The 20704-nt window shown below is 40.8% G+C and overlaps 1 protein-coding gene across 11 annotated transcripts in view; it reads right to left on the bottom strand.

Moving 5' to 3' along the window:
* Sh3kbp1 (SH3 domain containing kinase binding protein 1) overlaps positions 1-20704 on the bottom strand; it is a 369672-nt gene that overhangs the window by 282751 nt on the left and 66217 nt on the right. The window lies entirely within an intron of this gene.

The following is a 20704-nucleotide window of genomic DNA, read 5'->3' as shown; positions in this document are numbered from 1 at the left end:
CTTTGCACTTAGTTCTGTCACAAATCAAGTGAAAGTCATTTTTCAAAATTAATCCAACCTCTGGCACTTGAGAGAGTGGAACCTTTACAACCAAAGAGGAGGAAGAGCCACCTAATTAGGAAGAAGTTATAATTAACATCAGAAAGAAGAGTTGGAGAACTGCAGAGTCTGCAGTAACAGCAAAATGGAGATTATTTGAGACAGCTGAGACACTCCACCCAGGCCTCCAGAAGGAGACATGCACGGGAAACAAAGGGCATATGGTGTTTGCTTTCTTCAACATCCGTTCTCACCAATAAGAGCTGCAGCAGCAAACGCTCATTACTTACATGTGGACAACCTTGCCTTGAAATAGACTCTGAAATACAGCTCATAATTATATAAATTATTTTGCAATACACAGACCTACCTTGATTTTTTTTATTACATATAAAGCAGGATTTAATAAACTCCTAATAACTGGCATAATGTCTATGTGGCTTAGTTAAGCATGAATTATACTTGAGAGAAAGTCAATTTTTGTTAATTTCAAGTTCATGCTGTAACTAGAACACTGATATATTCAGAGCAGAATCTTATTTTTTTTCCCAAGGATCCCAAAGGGCTAACTTAATAACTAGATACAAGTGATTTTCTAGTATTTACTACTAGTTATATTTTATTTAAATATTTCTGTCCTAAAGCAAATAGGTTTTCTAATGTAACTTACATTATTAATTTCTCACTTATGTTAATGTGAATACCATCCCAAATAATGTAATTGGGCACACTATTGAACTGTCCTAAGATAAATCTCAATGAACATGAACTCCTCAATTGGTGAGATCTGAACTGATGTCACTTTTCAGAGGCTTAAAGCTAGAGTTGGTCTCAAAAATGCTCACCTACTATACTATTACTCTCCCGTCTGTTGAGATCATGAGTCACATTCACTATCACAAAGCCAGGACATTTACCTGCCCACCGGGAAAAAGTTCAAAGTCAAAGGACTACTTTGCTTAGCTTAACACAAAAAAGGCTCCCAAAAGTGAAAGGAATCCAGGGCCAAACAATCCAACACAGTTGCTCAATAAAACTCAACGAGTACTGCTGGTTCCCTTCCTTCTTCCATAGCAGAGTCCATTACTGGTCACAGGTCCCCATTCTCAGCTCCAGAGGGACACCCTAATCAATTCTAAGCCAACCACTGGTCCAGGATGGACAACAGGAACTAAACTCACCCAGTCGGCACGCACGAAAGGACTCCTCCGTACAGTCTGTGAAGAGCAAAGCAAAAGATCCCCACTGCCAATGGATGCCATCCTACAACCAAGAAAGCCAGCCCTTGGTCAAAGCTATTGCCAGAATGGCGTTGTAGGGGAGAGATGCCAATAACACAGGTTTCTGATGTCGCAATGAGTGGCTGACCACATTGCCTCTGGCCACCCCATCCTCCAGCCTTCCAATTATATGAGAAAACAAATGTGCGTTTAAGACAGTCCCCAATAAGAAGCCTGTCATGTGCAACCTAAACATGCTAACAGGGATGGGCTGAGCAGTAGCTGGAGAGCCAAGAGCAAGAATTTGTAATCTGGCAAGAAGATTCCTTAAGGCAAATAATATACTCACCAAAAAATTCCCCTTAAGGTTAAAGAAAAAAGGAGAAATTATAGAGTGGTTCCCTAGGGCAGAGGATGGAAAATGGGGAGTGACTACAAATGGACACAAGGTATGTGGCCCAAATGATAATGGAAATGTTGGAGAATTAGGCTGTGGCAATCATTACACAACTCTGTAAATATACTAAAAATCAGTGAAGGGGATACTTTAAATGGGGGGATTTTAAGAGATCTAAAATAGATCTCATAAAACTTTTTAAAAGCTGTAAGGATGCAGACTGGAACTTCCTCCCTCCACATCTGACGATGGCACACCCCCACTTACATACTTCCTCCAGTGGTTACCCTTAGAGTCCAAGTTCCTTACAAGGAAGCCAGGTGTCGATGCATACCTACAATCCCAGCATTTAGGAGGCTGAGGCAGGAGGATGGCAAGTTTGAGTCCAGTCTGGTCAACTTAGTGAGATCCTGTTTCAAAATAAAAGAGGGCTGAGGATGTAGCTCAGTGTGAAGGCCCTAGGTTCAATCCCCAGTACCACCAAAAATTTTTAAAAGCAAGTTATTTACAAGAGTGCAAGATTCTTCTCACCTCCTGGCCCTTCCTTCTTCACATTCCCCATCTTACTTCTTGGGCACCTTCTTCCTCGGTGGCTCCCACCCACTCTCTTTACCTGATCGCATTCCTTCTGACCTACCCCAGACTCTTAGGCCTTCTGTGTGTGTGTGTGTGTGTACACATACATGTACTTGGTACTGGGAATTCAGCCCAGGGCCTTCCAGGCTGGCCTCAAACTTGTGACCCTCCTGCCTCACTCCCTCTGTTCTCCCTTAGCATGCAGGAGCAGTACCACAATGGGTACTGAAAGTGCGTTTCAGGCTGTCTCCTGCGGCTCAACCCCCAGGGCCTAGAACAGCATTGGGACATAGAAGACACTTGGTAGGCACCCACTGGACTGTTCTCATCTTGCTCTTTCCAGAGGGGCAGCTGTTTCTCCCATGGGTCATTTGTGTCATCCAAGTCAGAGGTTTGAAAGCCAGAAACATGTTCCAGATGTCCTTGCTGTCACCCACACTGACTGTCCTCCAAGGACTTCAAGCTCAGCACAGGGCAAAGCCTGCTCCCGGCACCCACAATGTGTAAGTCAGGCCCTGGCAGAAGCCCCTCATGCTGATCACCCTTGGTGCTTCTGCTTCTCTGCTCAGACCCCCTTTGAGGTAGAAGCTCCCAGGGACGTGCAAAATGTATCTTGTACTGTATAAGCTTCAGAAAAGAAGAGTGAGGGTGCCCAACATTTTCCCCCTTACCTTAAACAAGGTAAGGAAAGTCATAAATACAGTAATGGGAAACACTTTTTTAAAAATTAATTTTATTGGTACATTTTAGGTATACAACATAATAGATAATATGAAATAGGAAACACTTTTGAAGAAAGAGCACAAGAGAGGGATACAGTAGCTCAAGGAAAGAGCAAAAGTTTTGAACATCAGTCCATACATGGAGTTTTTTCTTCCTGTTTGACCTCAGGAAAAGGTTAATAGTAACGTTTGAGAAAGGCTAAAAAGCCACTTGCTGCGGTATCTCAATTATCAAAACAGAAAAAATCATATGTACTATGAAAAGAGCAACATGCAAAAGCCCACCATGGGATCTGCTTCACTACAACAAAGACAGCCCGCTTTCCAGCTTGTCCACACACCACTAAAATGAAACCCCAAACCCGGGAGCAGAGGAAAGAGCTGAAATGACACTTTAAATACTCGCAATGGTAATTTCAACTCCTACCTCATAATCATGACTTCTCTTTTCCATATTTGGGGCCCAGCCTCCCTGGACACACTCTGTGAGCCTTCACAGACATTAGGTAATGCTAGGAAGGTCAGCAAGCTAACCATTAAGTACTTTTTTCTCCACACTCTGACTTAAGGCAGTCTGGACACGATCATCAGGAACTCGTCAATTCCCTTCTGAGGCTGGTACCTGGTAAGATTCCTAACCTACTTTAGGTCCGCTCTTAGGATGTCAGAAATCTTGTCATTAAACATCTCAATCTGGTTCTTACAGTGAAGTTTTCCAATCTGTCCTTACTGTCCTCCTGCCCCCAATAAACAAAGCCGACAGCCTTACTACCAAATCACTTCCATTGCTTTCTTTTCTTTTTCCAAACACCTGCCAAGCTCATCCCGAGAGGCTCTAATTGAGCAGGTCTGATGGGGCCCTGGGAAACTGGGTTGTTTAAACTCCCGCAGATGATTTTGGTGATCCACACACCCTGAGATAGAGGGCAGGTTCTGGAAGGGCAGACATCTTTGCTACTAAAAATAGCATCACCCGGGAGCCTCTTAGAACTGCAGCACCTCAGCTTCTGCACACCCAGCCACTGCCAGCCCAGACCCCTGCTGGGACATGCCTTTTACCAAGATCCTCAGGAGAGGGCACATTAGTTTGAGAAGCAAGTGCTATACCACCATCTGGCTTCAGAATCTTCTAGGTTCTGCACAGTGAAATATTTTTTCAGGTTTCTTTTTTTGTGTGCCGTGCTGGGGATTCTAACAGGGCCTTGCACATGACAGGCAAGCACTGTGTCACTGAGCCACACCCCCAGCCTCTCGGGATCTTATTGATGAACAATGGGGCCCAATCATGCTCCCTCCTTCTTTGCCCTCCTAGAAAATAGAACTCATCAGGTTATATATAAAGGGAGCCAAAAACTAGACACAGGGGCCAGGGATTTAGCTCAGTGGCACTGTGTCTGCCTTGCAAATGCAAGGTCCTGAGTTCGATCCCTGGTACTGCCAAAAAAAAAAAAATAAGACACAGTCCGCTTTATAAATTAAAGCAATACATTTTTCCATTTATGCTGGCAATACCAACACTTGCATTGCTGTGCATGTTTAAAGCCATCAGTCACATTCAAGTCCTAGAGAATCAAGGCAGCAGAACCTACAAAATCTTTTAGTAGTGAGGAACTTTACGTGGAACCAAGGCATGCCAGTTCTCATTTTGGAACAAATTAGAACTACTAATTGCATCCATTCGTAAAAATCAATATACTTGAAGAAACTTTTTAAAAATTCATATGCTTATTTCCCTTCTTCAAATAACATCATAAGGCATTCACAGGAAGTTGTGGTTTCAGTTGAGATGTGGCTGCATTTTTTTTTTTAAAATCTCACAGTACCTTATCACAGAGCCAAGATTCCCAGCAGGCTCTCAGAACCTGACAGATTTGGGTACCCCTCATGCTAATTAATTACCATCTGGTTTGGAGTTTTTTTCAACGTAGCAGAAGCCACCCAGACAATGCTGTACCATCATACAATTAGGGGTGAGAGGGTACAGACTGTGAGTTAAACCACCTAGAAGCTCAAATCCAGATCCGGCATTTACAATCTCTGCTCCCCTGGGCAAGTTACTTAACACCTCTGGTCCATGGGAAGCACTACATGAACATTTGCTGTTTCTCTCACCTAGCACATAAGCCCATAAATGGTTCAGATAACAGAACTATGCACACAGTAGGTGCTCAATTATTATTGCTGGCTGGAGAGTACTCAACCCAGATTATATTTTCTTCAATGAACCTATGATTACCAAGTACCAGTATCTTTTTAGTGTATCAAATAAAGGTGCTGTGGGAAAGTTTTTTCTTCCTTTATTTACTTTTTGTTTGTTTTGGCAGTTCTGGGGTTGGAACCCAGTGTCTCACACAAGATAAGCAAGCACTATACTACTGAGCTATATGCTATATAGCCTATAGTCATCCTTTTCATCTAATGTAATATTCTCCCTCTCCAATCATGTCTTTGATGTGTTCGTATATGCCACATTTCTTCTCAAACCATAAACATCGACTATAGAAAAAGTATGAAAAGCATATGAGCTGATGAAAAATGAAGTATACAAAACAGTAGACTGGTACCAATTACTTAACAGTTACTGAGTCACAAAAAACTGATTTCCAGAATATTCTGAGTAGGGAAGTGCCAGATAACATTGCCATCACATTACTAGTATTGTATAGAAACATTCACAGTAGTAATACAGCAGAAGGAATTGGGATGTGCAACAATTTAAACTACCCATTTTCACCTATTTTTAAGTACTCATGACAATGAACAGTGCTAGATCCTTCAACATGTATTTATTAAATCCATTCCCCTTCACCAGCCGAAGCTTTAACACTTCTATAAACTGAGTCATCGTAAGAATTCAACAACTACATTTGATTTTCAGTCTTCTTTTTTCTTTTTCCCATCAAGGCCTCTATTTTTTTTGTTTTGTGTTCTTTGGGGTACCGAGGATCGAACTTAGGACCTTGTGCTTTCGAGGCAGGCAGTGGACCCAATGAACTAAATCCCCGGCCCCAAGGCCTCTACTTTTAAAAATACTCAGCCTTGGGCTGGGGATTTAGCTCAGAGGTGCCAAGGGCCGCCTGCCTCGAAAGCACAAGGTCCAGAGTTCGATCCCCGGTACCAAAAAAAAAAAAAAAAAAATACTCAGCCTTCTAGTTCTTATAAAGTAATCACGGGAAGTCAGGCTGCCAGAGTTCAAATACTAGGGTTGACCTGTAATAGATCTGCAGTCTTCATCAAGTCAGGTAACTCTGTGGGTTTCAGTTTTCCCATCTGCAATACAGGAATAATCACTACATGCAGCAGGAGTTGTAAGGTAAGTAGAGTAGCTGAGTTAATGTATATTCTTTACAATTATGAAGAGGGTACATGAAGTATTTACTCATAACTATAAATTCACATTTCTTTTCACTCTGTGCCAGGTCCAAAAGTGGTTACAAAGAAGATATAACAGACTCTCCTTGCTCCCCAAAGTGGGAGGAGAGAGGTGTAATTCCTACACATATTTAAAGAGAAAGAAGTATGTAAGCTGGAGAAAACTCACCCCCACTTCCTCACCTAGGTTAGCTGAGACGCAGCTACAAAACTGCTTTCATAAGTAAAATGCTCATAGCGTCCGCACCTTCCAAAGTACGACTATTACACTGAGGAGATCAAACTTGCTCATACCTCAGGACTTTTGCACTTGCTATTTTCTGTGTGGATGGTTCTTAATAATGGCAGGACCCCCTTCATCAATCACATATGAGCTCCAACATTACCTCCCATGAGAGATCTTCCCCACAATTCCAGCTGAAACAGCCCACACACTCCACCAGCCACTCTATACTTTTCCCCTCCTGTATTTCTTCAGTGCCTGTTTTACTACCCATAATTATCTTTTCATTCATCTATCCTTATGCTCTGTCCTCTGTTAGACTTTAAGCTAAGACCTCAGACCTTGTTAAATCCATTCTAAAAGTGGCAGCTAGTGCTAAAGGGTACTCAGTGGACAAAGGTAAGTAGTATGTGTGTGTGTGGCTTCATAGTTGCGACAGCTCCCTCACACCCACATCTGGTCCTAGTGACTGCTTGGCTCTTCAGACTGCTTTACTTGCCTTTTGGCATGCCTTGTAATTCTCAGTTGAGAGCTAGACATTTTATGTAGGGTAGTAGAGGCTTAGGTAAATGCATCTTTTATGTGGGGATTTGTATTAATCTAAACAGAAGGTGGGGTTTGTTGAGGTCTAATTGTTACTCCTCCGGACACCAGAAACTTCAGATTTCTCTAGTGATCTTTTCTTGTCCCCTCTCTTGGCTCTGGGCCTTCCCTTTGTGGTGTTCTCTAGAGCAAGCCTGTCTCTTCTAGCTCTCCCTGCTACAGCCCACTGTTGTTATTCCTGGAGGCTGGTTGGCATCTGGTGCAGCTGAAGAGGGCAGTTCTCTAATGCTCTAAGCCTCAGTCTCTGAAGTACACCGCAGGAAAGTGCCTGGGGGGGGGTGGCCTTCACAGGTGTTTCTGCCTCTCCCCCAGGGCTGGAGCCCCGCCCCCTTCCTCCAGCTGCAGTGGTTAGCGCCAGCGTTCTCAAGCTACCTCCAGCTTGAGGCCCTTTTCCTGCGATTGCAACTCCTTTTAGTTAAGACAGGGAGGAGGGCAAGGTAAGGGGTAGTGACTGGGTGAGTTCCCTCCACCCAGCTGCAATGTTATTTCACCAGTGCCCTCACATCACAGCCTTCCTCTGCAGAATAAGCCTTTTCCTCTTTGAGGAAGAAGAGTCTGAGTAGATTTCTCAGCAGTTCTGAGCTTACACCATGAGCTTTCTCTGGATTTTTTCCCCAATCCTATGAGAGCCAGGTGGGGCCCCTAGAGGAAAAGCCAGCAAAGGAATAAACCCACCTCCTTCTAACTGCTGTGCCCAGGAGCTTCACGCTCTCAAGGCAGGCCACACTCTACCTCTAGAAATTTGTCACGTTTCCTAGTTTAGTCTTCCTACCTATTTCTGTGGCATCTGGTGGCTTCTGCTGCGTAAGTAAATGCTCAGGTCCGGTCCCATGTTTCAAGGTACCCCTCTCTCTCTAGATTTTGAAATGGCTGTTTGCTCCACAAACTCAGTTCTCTGTTAATTTCTAGTCTGCTCAGATTTTTTTCTTGGAAGCGTGGGAGGGATATGTTTGCAGCTCTCTACATTTCTGAGCTGAAACCAGAAGTCTACTTATTTATTTTTAAACGATCAGAAGTATGACAAAACTGTAACATTTGATGAAACTAGGTGGTAGGTAGCTATATGTGAGTTATATACTCATACTCTTCTATATTTTAATAGTTCAGTAACATGTCATAAAATCAAGGTGTAGGTAGCCATGGTGGAAAACAGTACTATAATATAAATAGATTGAAATGTGTATACAACACTTGAGTCTTGCTCAGTAATTTACAGAGATCACCTGAATATTCAAAAACAACGGCCTTTCTGGCAACACGTCAGAGACTTTTTTCTTTTGGTACCGGGGATCGAACCTGGGTCCTTGTGCTTGCGCAGCAGGCGGCGAAACCACTGAGCTAAATCTCCGGCCCCCAGAAACTATTTTTTTAAAAAATTGTCCCAATATATCATAAAATTTCAGTATCAAAGAAATGAAAAAAGAAATCAAAGTAGAAAAATTAATGTCCTAAAATAAAACAAATTTACTTTAAAATGTACATGTTTATAAATCCATATATATGTTAATTCATTGTTCTTTAAATTGATATCCAACTATCATTATCAATATTTATGGAAATTGAAAATTACAAGAGATCATCCAGCAAGTGTCAGATCCCATGCTGCAATATATAATGCAACACATACAGTAGCAGTTAGACATTGTAAAACTTTGGATTGCCACTCTTTCTCTTACCCACATTTCTAATTTAATATAATCAGTAATCATATGCAAATGAAATGAGCACCAGTTTGGTAAGATTCACCTCAGAGAAAGAATTTTTACTTAAATAACTAACTTAGATTATAGCAAATAAGTTCTGCACTATTAAAAAGTGAACCATTGGGCCGGGGATTTAGCTCAGTGGTTCCACCGCCTGCCTCGCAAGCTGAAGGACCCGAGTTCGATCCCCGGTACCAAAAAAATAAAAATAAAAAGTGAACCATTTAATAACTCAAACTACTGATTAATCTTTTTTTTTTTTTTTTTTGGTACTGGGGATCGAACTTGGGACCTTGCACTTTCGAGGCAGGTGACGGAACCACTGAGCTAAATCCCCAGCTCACTACTGATTAATCTTAAAGATTGTATATTAAATTCAGTTAAACCAGATGAATATTTATGCTCATTCTATGTCCATAAGACCATTCTAGCCACTCTGGATTGATATGAATCACCTACCAATCCCTGGCATCAGGACACACAAACAAGAGAGAAACCTAAGTGACCATGCAGTCGAAGAACTGCAAGTGCATGTCATAGGCCAAGAATTGCCCTGCAGTTAACTTTTGTTACAAAGAGACTAAATGACTTTTAATTGTTTTTATGCTTTAATATTCATTTATACATTCCAACTAAAAGGGAAAAAGATATGTAATTTTTAGTAAAGTGAATCCTCATTTGGCTTTCATTATAATGAATGAAGACAGGCCCAAGTTTGTCTGTAATGGGACTAAAGTGGAATGAGGAATCTGCGGCTTTAATTATCCTGTGTAGGGTCACCATTTAGACAGCTAGATAACACACTCCACCCTGGCCAAGAACAGTGGCTTGTCAACTGTACTATGTTGTTACAAGGGCTGTTTATAAATCAGCTATATCTCTGCATTGCAACGGGCCTGAAATCAGATTTCATATCTAGTTTGAGGGCTGGGAGTTGTGTTCGCCTTAAAGTTGACAGCACCCTAGACATGACTGTCACCTTAAAATATCTGTAAATGGAACCCATTCAAATCAAGTTTTAAAATAAAAGGATGAGTTAAATTGAATAAAAAACATCAGAAGCTAAAAATGGAGTAAGGTATATGAATTTTTAACTACCCCTACAGTAAGCTCACACTATAACTGCCTGGATTATATGTGCCAAAGAGATCAGCCATCATGTGACATTTTGAACCAAATAACAGAGCAGTCCCTAGAAGAAATAGCAATAAGCACACAAAAAAAATTCTCAGCATTTGAAACCACACAAACCATATGACATGCGCCATATTCAAATTTGTTTCAGAGTTCACATTGTGTGCTACCAGAGCCAAATGTCATCATAATCACACATTTAACATAGAATAGCTGAAACTATTTTCACATGGCAGATGTATTATTTTTACAGGCAGGTTGGCAATTATTCCAATTTCCAAATCAGGGGAGAGGCGCTGGGGGAGGAGCTAAGTGCCTTAGCTTGTGTGAGGCCCTGGGTTCCATCCCCCTTCCACTAGCACTGCCAAAAAAAAAAAAAAAAAAAAAAGAAAGAAAAGAAAAAAAGATCTGAGAAGAGGATAAAACCATTGTGCATACACCGATAATTTGGCAGCTAAAAAAAACAGCTAAAGATTGAATTGTGAATATAAGCCAGGCTGTTTGACAGCAATTACACAATGACAGCAATAAACCTGACTCCTTTCCTAGTATGCCTATTAAGGTCCCAATATTACAATGTGACTATCGGCTTAGCAGTTATCACTTGGCAATGTTTATGTCTTTAAACAGCTGTCATGTAGTTTTGGCCAATAATTTGTCCCTATTGATTTTGGATGTCATTTCTTTACTATGAATCATATCTGATTAGAAAGCAAACTCCATGATGCCACAAACAATAAAATACTGTCCAAACACAACCCTGCTAAGAATATGCTCACATATAAATACTTCAACAATTCCAATTATATTTTGGTATAATTGTGAGTAAAATGAACATCTTATAAATATCTTAAATACAATTTTAATTTCTGTTTTCCTCCATAATATATACAAACCATCCCTTTTGATTTTCACCTGGCTCCCACTGTGCTGATCCTAGCAACCTGCACTGGCCATCTCAGATCTTGGCTATGGCCTTGTTTTTACAGCCAGGAAGATACTTCCCTGAGAGCTGCAGCATGCAGCCAGTAGCACAGCTGATTTGCACCACAGCCACAACTGGAATTAGATGCGTTTCACGGGCTTTACTGGCGGCCAGTGAGTTGGGCAGCCTTAGAAGAAAAGCATGGTGTTAAAGGGGTCATAAACACCAGGGTGTCACCACACACTGAGCACAGCTAGAGCTCTGAGGCGAGCAGGGTTCACACGGTTGCTGGGCTCTGGGGCTCCATCTGGGACCACCTGCCTCCAAAAGCCCAGAGCAGGATGTGGTTTGGCTTGGACAACTTCTTGGCTTACCAACTCAAGCAGACCCATTTTGTTTTGCACCCAGACTGCCAGACACATATCCTCTCTGTGGGCCTTCTTGAAAAATAACCTGGTGGTCGCAAAGGAAGTATGACAATAAATGAAATGCTCATTCTTTCGTGAGAAGCAAAACAGGTGGCTAAGAGCAAAACCGTGCTGACTTCATGCACTTCTTCCCACAAATAGTTAAGAGTGCGTGTGTGTGTGTGTGTGTGTGTGTGTGTGTGGCTTTGGCATTGGTGCATGTTGTGACTACACATTAAAGGGGCATTTATATCTTCAGCTTTGCTCTCCCTGAACTTCTTTTAGAATTTCTTATCTCATCGTCCTCAGTGGCATAAAGATTATGAAATATACTCCCAAGATTGGGAAGAACGGGTACATTATTCCAAATCCCCCCAGTAATTTACAAAAAAAGCGAAACTAAACGCCTCGCAGGCAGCCCCAGGGGCACTCTGTCCACATGTCCTGCAGAGAAAAACTTGCTCCCATCAGGATCAGCCTCAGCTTCTTTCTAGCCAAAGCCCTGCTCTTTCTGAGCAACCCCTCACTAGTTACTGACCTAGAGAGGGGGGTACTAGATATCTCTACCCATTCTTTTTCCAGCTTTACTGAGGTGAGATCAACAAATAGAAGTTATATTTATTATAAAGTTTAGAACATGATTTGATACATATATACACTGTGAAATGTAATCATCAACATGTCTACCACCTCAGAGTTACTCTTATGGTGAAAACACTTTAGATTTATTCAACAAATTTCAAGTGCTATACACAGCAGTATCATTAACCAGGTGTCCTGAATGTATTCATCTTATTTTGTACCCTCTGACTAACACCTCCCTGTTCCTATAGGGGCAAGCTTTGCTCAGGAGCTCTTTGGTAGGCTGGCTGGGACTGATAGGCACCACAGCCTGTGAGGCTCTGCCCGCCCCACTCCTCTGCCCTTTCATCTTGCATGGATGCTGTCCTCCAACCTCCCCCAAATAAACTTCCTCTACTGTCATCATCTTCGCAGCACCGACATCTAAGAGTACCCAAGCGACAGACACCAAGAATTTTAACAGTATCTCACAGTAACTTAATATTTATATTAGCAACTGATATTTGTTGACCGGTTAGCACATTCCAAACACCACTCTGAGTTGCTCCACACGTATTATTTCACATCAGGGGGTGACAGGTAAGAAAATCAGCCATCCCAGTCTTAGGCACAAATTCCTGAACCTGAGGTGGTTCTGGGTGGGCCTGGGCCCAGGTCCCTGCCACAGCAGAGTGGCTATGCAAATTCCTTTCTCTAGCCTGGCCCCAGCCCCTGAACCCCAGCCCAGTGCTCAGTTTAAAAACCTTAGATTCTCCCTCCCTCCGCCTCTTTTGCCATCCAGCTGGTCTTAGCAGCAAATCCTATTGGCTTTATTTTCAGAAATACCCAACATCTGAATGCTTCTCATTGCTCCTACTGCCACTGCCTGGCTTTCCCTAGATGCCTGCAAATGGCCTCCAGACCGTTCTCCCTACATCCACCCTTGCCCCTTGCAGTCTGTCCTCAACACAGCAAGCTGAGGGAACCTGGTACAGCTCTGATCCCATCACTCCTTTACTGGAACCACCTGATTACTTCTCATCTCATTCTGTCACAAGTCCTGATGATGGCGCTCCCCCATCTAGAGCCCCACAACTGCTAAAGTCCATCTCCTGCTGCTCTCCACTGGATCTCCCCCTCTAGTGGCACACTGGTCTCTTTCTTGGTTTGCCAGCATACCACAGGATTCCTCTCCTCAGGGCCTTTGCACACATTATTCTCTCTTCCCAAAGGGCTCTTTCCCTAGATCCCCACAAGGCTTGCTCTCTCGCTTCCTCAAGTCTTAAGTCTCCCTTTAGTCAGGCCTTTCCTGGCCACCCTATCACAAATTGCATCCCTGCCTCCAACAGGGTTGCATATCCCCTTCCCCTGCCACCCCCAACACATTTTCCCCAGAGACCAGGCCAAGGGCAGGGCCCTACATGAGCCCTCTCATCAGCACAGTCTCTGAGGCCCACATCTCTCATTACCCCTCCTCCCTCCAGTCCTATCCTCCACTCATCTTTGCTCCTCTCAACTCTACTTCTACCGCTGTCCCTGCAAGTCTCCAGCCCAACCACAGACAGGCCAGATGGCAATGCTTCCCTGGACATGCCTGAAGCAGGGAAAGGGGTCTCCCTAAATCACAGCCACCACCACACCATGATGACAGAGTGTGACCATCCTGAGAGATGACTGAGACACCTATGACCCATAACAGGCTGGAGAGTTATAGTACATATATAGAAAAGTGGTGGGGATTTTTTTTCTTATTTATTTAATGGAAAACAACAAGGACCAGAGTTAGGAATCTTAAAAAATACTAATGCTGAGAACTGTGATCAGAGATGCAGATGGGTCTGGGAGAGAGCCTGGGTGTTGATAATTTTATTAGTACACATTTGCAGTTCATAGTGATTACATTCATTGTGGGGAGTTGGTATATGTACATAATAAATCTTAATTTTTTAAATCTCTCCTCCCTTCTCTGGGGTACCATGTGATGTTCTACTACGTAACCACTGTATAATGTCTAAAGCAGGTTAAACATATCTATCACCTCAAAAATTTATCACTACTTTCAAAATCCTTTCTTCTAGCTTTTTGAAACACGTAGTTCATTACTATTATCTACTGTCACCCTTAGCACACCAGAAGGTCTTGCTCCTAATAAGAACTTAGTACTCACTGATCAGCCTTTCCGCATCCCTCACCACTTCTCTCTGCAGCCTCTGATAGGCACTATGTTACTCTCAACTTCAGCGAGGGCAACTCGTTTAGATTTCACACATCAGAGTGCTCATGAGGTGCATGTCTTTCTGCACCTGGTTTATTTCACTAACATAATGATCTCCAGTTACATCTCTCCGTTACATCCACGTTGTAGCAAATGGGCAATGAGAGTTTTAAAGCTCCTCAGGTAATACATGCAGCCAGGCTCTAGACCAACTGGCATTAAAAAGTAATTATATATTCACAGGACCTTATAAAAATAGCATATAGTGTCCCCTGTGGACCTTACTCAGTTTTTATCAGTCTTTTTTACACTGATTTGTGTGTGTGTGTGGCTCTATATTCAATTTGATCCAATGTATAGATTTGTACAACCACCATCACAATCAGTATAGAAAACTGTTCCAGGGCCGGGGATTTAGCTCAGTGGTTCCGCTGCCTGCCTCGCAAGCGCAAGGACCCAAGTTCGATCCCCAGTATCAAAAAAAAAAAAAAAAAGAAAGAAAGAAAGAAAACTGTTCCATCTCCACAAAGGAACTCCCCCATGCTACCCCTTTATGATAATACTAGTCATCCCCCACAAGCCCCATCACTGTCCCATGGCATCCAGTAATCTGTTTCCCAACTCTACAGCTTTGTCACTTGGAGAATGTAATATAAATGTAATGTATGAGATTGGTTTTATACACAAAGCACAATGCTCCTGAGAGCTATGCAAGTCCTGTGTATCAAGAGCCAATTCCTTTTATTGCTGAGTAGTGTTCCATGGTGTAGATAAGAATTTGGTTAACAATTCACCCACTACTGAAGGATGTTCAGCTTATTTCCAGACATCCCTGCCTTGTTTCCATTCTCAGAGACAAAGCACACGGACTTTCATTATTTCGTATGGTGTTAAATGTGTATCATTTGAAGATGCTTTCAATCAAGTTGGGGAAGAAGTTCCCTTCAAACCCTGGTTTACTGAGAGTTTATTTCATTAATGGGTGTTTAATTTTTAATTTTGTCAAATGCTTTTTTCTGCATCTATTGATATAATCATGCAATATGATTTTTTTCTTCCAGAGCCTGTTGATACAGTGAATTACAGTAATAAGTTTTAAAACATCGAAACAGCTTTGCATATCTGGAATAAACTCCACTTGGTTGTGGTATATAATTCATTTTGTATGTTGCTAGATTTGTTTTGCCAGTACTTTGTTGAGGAATTTTTTAATCTATGCTTTTGAGGGACATTAGTCTGTAGTTTTATTTTTTGTACTATCTGTCTGGTTTTGAAATCAAGGTTATGCTGACCTCATAAATGAACTGAGGGGAATTCCCTCCTCTTCCTTTTTCTAGAAGATTATGTAGAATTGGTGCTAATTCTTCTTTAAATGTTTGGTGATGATCCCCAGTGAATCTTCTGAACCTAGAGATTTCCTTTTTGGAAAGTTTTTATTACAAGTTCAATTTCTATAATAATTATACAACTATTGAGGTTATCTAATTCATCTTGGATGAATTTTGGTAGTTTTGTGGTTTTTCAGGACCTTGTGCTTGTGAGGCAGGTGGCGGCACCACTGAGCTAAATCCTGGGCCCTCTTATTGACTTTTTAATTAGCTGTAGGATCTATAGTAACATTCCATTTTATTCCTAATATTGTAATTTATGCCTTCTTCATTTTTTTGTCGATTTTCTTAAAGGCTTATCTATTTATTGGTCTTTTTAAAGGACTACCATTTTCATTGATCACTGTTTTTCTGTTTCCAACTTCAATGATGACTGTTATAATCGTCACCAATTTTTTTCTTACTTTGAACTTAGTTTGCTTTTCTTTTTCTAGTTTCTTGAAGTAAGAGCTTAGATTAATGATTTGAGGCCTTTCCTCCATTCTGATGAAGATTTTAGTGCTATGAATTTTCTTCTCAGCACTGCTTTAGCTGTGCCTCACAAATTTTAATATGATTATCTTCATTTTCATTGTTAGATCTATTTTTAAATTTCCTCTGAAACTTCCTCTTTGAGCTAGGTATTACCTAGAAGTGTGTTATTTGATTTATAAGTGTTAGGAGATTTTCCTAGGAACTGTTATTGGTTTCTAGCTTGATTACATTATGATCAGAGAATATACTCTGATTTCAATTATGTAAATGTAATTGACATTAATTTTATGAGCCAGGATAGGGTCTGACTCGGTTAATGTTTCATGGGTACTTGCAAAGAATGTGTTCTATGCTGTTTCTAGGTATTCTATATATGTCAATTAGAATCTCTTAGTTGATGACGTTGTTTAGTCCTACTATATCCTTGCTGATTCTCTGTTTAGTAGTTCTGTCAAGTGCTGAGAAAAGGGATGTTAAACTTCCCAACTATAATTGTGGGTTTGTCTGTCTTTCAGTTCTACCTGGTTTTGTTTCACATACAGATGCGGGCTGGGGATTTAGCTCAGTGGTTGCTCCGCCTGCCTCACATACAGATGCTCCTCAACCAATGTCCTGATAATCCTATTGTAAAATGAAATTATCTTAAATCAAAAATATATTTAATATACCTAACATACAAACCATAGCTTAGCAACACTGTACACTTAGAGAATTAGTTGTTTACCCTCATGATTGTGTGACTGACTGGACACTGAGGTCACTGCCACTGCTCAGCATAATAGAGCATTGTTTCACTAGCATAGAAGAAAAAGTCAAAATTCAAAATTTGAAGTGCAGCTTTGACTGAATTCCTATTGCTTTTGCACCACTGTAAAGTTGAAAAATCAAAAGTTAAACCAGTACAAATCACAAATCATCTATACTTTGAAGCTCTGTTGTTTGGTACATATATACCTGGGACTGCTATATCTTGTTGGTAGAATGACACTTTTTATCATGTCCCTAGTAACGTTCTTTGTTCTTTAGTCTACTTTTCTGCTATTGTATATAGCCATTCCTGCTCTTTTAAAATCAATATTTGTGTGGTATATCATTTTCCACCCTTTTACTTTCAGTGTACCTATATAAATATATCTGAAGTGAGTTTCTAGTGGGCAAAACATAGTTGAGTCATTTTTAATACATTTATTATCTCTCTTAATTGGTATATTTAGACCTTTTACCTTGCAAGTAATTATTAACATGTTACGGCTTAAAGCTACCATTTTGTGGTTTTCTTTTTGTTCATTCTTTGTTATTCCTGTTTCCTTTTTCTTCTCATCCTGTGGGTTACTTGTACATTTTTAAAGTTCCATTTTGATTTATCTGTAGTCTTTTAGTATATCTCTTTGTATAGCTTTTTAAGTCATTTTTAGTTTTTTGGTTTTGTCTTTTTTTTTTTTTTTTTTTTTTGGTACCGGGGATCGAACTCGGGACCTCTGAGCTAAATCCCCAGCCCCTGTTTTTGTCTTTTTTGAGACAGGATCTCACTATGTGGTCCAGACTAGCCTTGACCTCACTATGTAGCCTAGGGAGGCCTCAAACTCAGTGATCCTCCTGCCTCAGCCTTTCAAGTGCTAGGATTACAGGCATGCACTACCACACCTGGATTAATTCTTTTACTTACTACAACATACACACATAACTTATCACAGACTACTGATATAATTTCCCAGTTCAAGTGAAGTGTAAAAACCTAACCTCCATTTAGGTTTCTTTATTCTCTTCCTACTTTTTAAGTATAATTTTCTTATATAGTACTTCTACATATTTTGAACACCACACCAGGTATTATCATTTTCTCCCACCATCAATCATGATTTTAAAAATAAGAAGGAAAATGACTTATTACACCTATCTCTATTTTTACCTAGGCACTATTGTGTGTGTGTGTGTGTGTGTGTGTGTGAAGTTCTAGGTCTTCTACTATTATTTCCTTTGTATTTAAAGAATTTTCTTTCTTCCTTCCTTTTTTTGTTAGTTTTTATTTTTGTTGGTAGTAGTGGGGATTGAATTCAGGGCCTCACATATGCTAGGCAAGCACTCTACTACTGAGCAACATCCTTGCCTTTTGAATTTTATTTAAGCCAGCACCTTACTAAGTAGCCTGGTCTTGAACTTGTGATCCTCCTGCCTCAGCCTCCTGAGTAGTTGGGATTACATACATGCATCACCACACCTGGTCTAGAGAATTCTCTTTAGCCCTACTTAAGTGTAGGTCTGCTACTGATAAATTCTTTTACTTTTTCTTCAGTAGAGAATGTTTTTTATTTTCTCTTCATTCCTGAAGAATACTTTCACAATATGTAGAATTTGGAGTTGACTGTTCTTTTCTCTCAGAACTTGAAAATGTTGTACACTTCCTTCTGGACTTCATGATGATAAATTCACTGTCATTCAAATCATTCTTTCCCTATAGATAATATAATGTTTCTTTCTTGATACTTTTTTCTGTACAAGGAGGGGTTCAACCCAGGGCTTTCACCCTAAGCTACATCCCCAATCCTTTTATTTTTTTAATTTTTAATTTCAAGACAGGGTCTTGCTAAGTCACTAAATTACCCAGGCTGGGCCCAAACTTAGCAATTCTCCTGTCTCAGCCTCCAGGAGTGCCGAGATTACACAAGTGCACCACCATGCTCAGCTTGTCTTTAGTTTTCAGAAATTTAATTATGGTATAACTTGACACAGATTTCTTTGTGTTTATCCTGTTTGCTCAGCTTCTTAATTCTGAAAATTTATGCCTTTTTCCATATTTGGGGAGTTTTCAGCCATTATTTATTGAATTTTTTATTTCCATATTCTTCTTATCCTTCTGGAATCTTGTGACATAAATGTTGGATCTTATGTTACTATTCCATTGGTCTCTGAAGCTCTATTCATTTTTTACAGACTACTTTCTGTCTATTGTTCAGATTGAATTTCATTGATCTATTTTTAAGTTCACTAATTTTCGCTATGTCATATCTAATCTGTTCTTGAGCTCATCCCATAAGCTTTTTAATTTGGCTAGTTTTCAGTTCTATAATTTCCACCTTTTGTATCTTCTATTTATTTGCTGAGATTTTCTAATGTTTCATTTGTTTGGAGGGTGTAATTCTTAAAGCATTTTAATGATGGATGCTTTAAAAATCTCTGTTAGATAATTCCTACATATGAGCCTTCTCAGTGTTGGTACCTGTTGATTGCCTTTTCTTATTCAAGTTGTGATTTTCTTATTTCTTGGTGTGCCAAGTGTTTTGTTTTGTTTTTTATCATATCCTAGATATTTGGGCTATTTTATCAAAATACTCTGTAATTTTTTTTCTGCAGTACTGGGAACTATATCCCCCAACACTTTTTATTTTTCATTTTGAGAGAGTCTCACTAAGTCACTAAATTCCACAGGCTAGGCTCAAACTTGAAATCTTCCTGCCTCAGCCTCCCAGAATGCTGGGATTATAGGCATGCACCACCACACCCAGCTTCTAGATCCTATTTTAACTTCAGCAGGCAGTCTCACTCTATCTAGATTAAGCATGCACGTCCTGGGCTACTTTTGTAGGCTGTGGGACCAATGATAGTTTAGTATCCAGAGCCCTTGCAGTGCTGTTCTGGTCGACTTCATTTGTGTTACTCAGAGATCATTCTGAAAACCTACTTAGTACTCCACACTTAAGCTTCTAGTATTCTTAACCCTCTAGTATTCTTAAGCCTTTTGGCATGTTATTCTATCCGATTCATGTGTAGGTGAGCCAGGAGTGTGCTCAGGTTTAATGAGTCTCTTATCCAGCTCCTTCCTCCTCAAGATCTTTCCCTCTCCAGTGAAGAGGATGAGGGTGAGCTGCACAATACTGCTCATAGGGGAGGAGAGGAGAGTGAAAGAAATCCAGAATTTTATTTGCCAGCAGATGATGGGAGAGCTGCCATGGGTTGCCTGGTGCCACCAAGTGAGGCACAGAAATACATATTCCCCACTCAGCCTCCACTGACAAGCTGTCCACAGACAGGGAGAGCTATACCCTAGGCCATTTGTTATCTACATTTTAAGCCCTGCAATGAAATAACTTAAAACAGTACCCCTTTACTATCTCACAGTTCTATGGGTCAGAAATCCCGGTAGGCTCAACTGGGTTCTATGATCACTTAGGGTCTCACAAGGCCAATATCAAGATAGCTACCAGGCTGGACTTTTATCTGGAGGCTTCTGAGAATAATCCTCTTCTAAGCTCACTCAGGTTTTTGGCAGAATCCAGTTCTTGGTGGCTGTAGTTCTGAGGTCTCCATTTCTTTTTTTTTTTTTCTTTTTTTTTTTTTTGGTACCAGGGATTGAACTTGGTACCTTGCCCTTGCAAGGCAGGTGCTGGAACCATTGAGCTATCCATTTCTTTTTTGGCTACCAGTCAAGTTCATTTCTCTGCTCCTACCGGTTCCCTGTACTCGTCACATGACTTCTCCTTCTTCAAAGCAGAAAGGTCCTTCTCAAGCTTTGAATCTGACTTCCTCTTCTACCACTAGGCAGAGAGTTCTTTACTCATAAGGGCTCGAGTAATAACTTAGGCCTGGAGAAGCTCCCTTTTTAGGGTCTGCTGTATTATACAACATAATACAATCACTGGAGTGGTACCTCATCACATTCACACATTGTGCAGATATGGGAATAGAATCTTGAAGACCATTCCTAGAAATTCTGTCCACCTCACTACCACTGGGTAAGGGGTAGGACA

Source organism: Heterocephalus glaber, unplaced genomic scaffold, assembly GCF_053883595.1.
Source record: "Heterocephalus glaber isolate CG9 unplaced genomic scaffold, H.glaber_assembly_v1.0 deba00001594, whole genome shotgun sequence".
NCBI classification, from domain to species: Eukaryota; Metazoa; Chordata; class Mammalia; order Rodentia; family Bathyergidae; genus Heterocephalus; species Heterocephalus glaber.
This window is presented reverse-complemented; position numbering and strand designations above follow the sequence as displayed.